Source organism: Berghia stephanieae, chromosome 2 (assembly GCF_034508935.2).
Source record: "Berghia stephanieae isolate SIO BIC M18660-M18661 chromosome 2, UCSD_Bste_1.3, whole genome shotgun sequence".
NCBI lineage: Eukaryota > Metazoa > Mollusca > Gastropoda > Nudibranchia > Aeolidiidae > Berghia > Berghia stephanieae.
Genome location: NC_088361.1, coordinates 46,064,179 through 46,066,678, shown reverse-complemented (window position 1 = coordinate 46,066,678; position 2,500 = coordinate 46,064,179). Strand labels below are relative to the sequence as shown.

Here is a 2,500-nt window from a genome sequence, read left to right as displayed (position 1 = left end):
TATTATTATTATTATTATTATTATTATTATTATATTATTATTATTATTATCATTATTATTATTCTTGTTGTCACGTCGCCATCGTTAACTTATAGCCTGCCACAAGAGTCCACTGGGACTTATAGATTGACGTCATTTTTTATGTTTGTGCACCTTCTAGTGAGTTTTCGCTAGTAGAACTCAAGGAGACAAGTAATATCATTGGTTGAACTATTGAATACAACTCACGATAATTAAATGGGAAACCGGAAACGTCCATATTATCTGTTATCGTATATTAAATTGAAGTTTACATTCAATTTCACATTGTTATTTATTTCTTCGAGCTTCGAGCAGCAACATTTACATTTGTTTAACAGAGCGTATCTAAAATCCGGAGATGTGTTTACACCAAAGAGACACCTTAACAGTTTATGTCCCCCACTGTCTACCCAGGCAGAATGGCGCCACCTGATCACCCAATCCAATCGTTTCCACGAATTGCTGGTAGAAGAGGAGAGGGCATTGCGTTTGTGGAGACAATTCAATTTTATTTAATTCAATTTCAATCCAAAACAATTTTATTGTCTGAAATTTTCTGCATATTACTCAGAGTACATATTATACGAGAAATAGTAAATAAGAATAAATAAATAAATATATATTGGATTTTTCAGATCTTTCTCCATTTAAATGATTATATTTAGGTAAACAAAACAACACATCAACACAAGTAATCAACTACATATAATTTACGCATACGCTTTCATACTATCTCCAATTTTTTGTGACTCACTTTAAGACTTAAAATTTCATTATCTCAGTTAAAGGTAGAGAAATTAATATTAATAACCCACATAAAAGAAGATTTAGATTTTTTTAAAAACAGATAACAATGAAAACTGTCATTATATCAAGAATAATATATATTATATATTTTTTTTAAACTATCGTAATGGCTACACTTCACATTAAATCTTGCGTATAGGATCTCACTATGAGGTAGAAAAGTCGTGACATCAAACTCTCTATTCTTTTAGTTCCTAAACGGGAGTGTGTATGTAACCAGACCTTCGGAGAACTAATAATGAATAGGTAACATAAAGGTGGCATAACTATTTCAGTAGCAGTAGGATGTATAGGACGATTCTTAGGATTACAGGACATAAAAGAGCAAGGATTGATTACATTTATTGACGACAAGCATCTATTTACACTAGAAAATAAGATACCATCATTCCGACAACAGAAGACGAATTACATACGGTATATATCCAGTCCTTCGGAAGAGTGGTTCTACACTTCTGATGAGATAGGAACCATATTTTTGACATCACACTTTTTTACCCCTATTATGCGCCATGAAAGGTTAATCGGGCTCACAATATCAGCATTTATTGATGAATTTGGCAACATTTGGCCATGTAAAATCTACAACTAATACCCCTGTCATCATCACGGGTGACTTCAATTTCCATATGGATGACTTCTCATGCTCTGATGCCAGCAAGATGAAAACATTATTGGAAACACACAATCTGGTAAAACTAATTGACCAACCAACCCACAAACCAGGACATTGTTTAGAGTTAATAATGGTCAGAGAAGAAGACAATACAACTAATTGACAAACAAACCCACAAACCAGGACATTTTATAGAGTCACTAATGGTCTGAAAGGAAGACAGTACAACTAATTGACACATCATCCCACAAACCAGGACATTGTTTAGATTTACTAATGGTAAGAGTGAAATACAATACAACTAACATAAGATCGGGTTTTGGTTTCTTTCTAAGCTACTGGATAATCTCACTATTGAGAATATATTTGTGTTATTAAATGTCCAGGACAGAAGGGACCCCACCCCCTTCCCCAACCCCTCTAGCCCCTTGGTAAAAAGCAAAGGAACCCATTTTGATTCCGGAATGAGTCGAGGTTTGACCTTGACCTTTTGTCTACCGATCAGTGATTGGGGAACTGGGTCAGTTTGACCAAGCAATATATATAGACGGAACGATTTTAACGTCAATCAGCTTTTTATTATTGTTTCTTGCCAGCCATTTTTCTGTGTCCTTCTCACTAAATTCTATCAATAATAATAGACTATAAACGTTCAAGGCTACACGTAGATTTGTGTGTTGTCACATTACATCCGGCTGGCGGATTATGTGAGTTTATTAGCTAAGCGCAAATCATCAATACTGATGAATGTTTGACGCGACAGAAACCGGGATAAACTTTTACTTTATATTTATAGCCGGTATCGTTCTGAAGGAGAAATTATGATCGTCAGCAGGTCAGGATGATGAATATTATATTTTCTGAGACTGTAACAAATGGTACTGAATACGTATGTATGAAAGGTGCCAGACAAAGCAGGGTTAAGAAAAATACAAGAAAAAATAAACCATCCCAAAAAATCAGTCGGGGTCGACTTTTTCAGTCCTTTACCTTACACCAGTGCCTGCTCCTTAATTTCTTAATTTGGTCATAATCACAACACACAAGAAGAAGGTA

General features: G+C 34.6%; 1 protein-coding gene across 2 annotated transcripts in view; it reads right to left on the bottom strand.

The window, feature by feature from the left end:
* The window catches only part of LOC144964996 (secretin receptor-like), a 123,879-nt gene that overhangs the window by 30,409 nt on the left and 90,970 nt on the right, over positions 1–2,500 (bottom strand). The gene's annotated exons all lie outside the window — the stretch shown is intronic.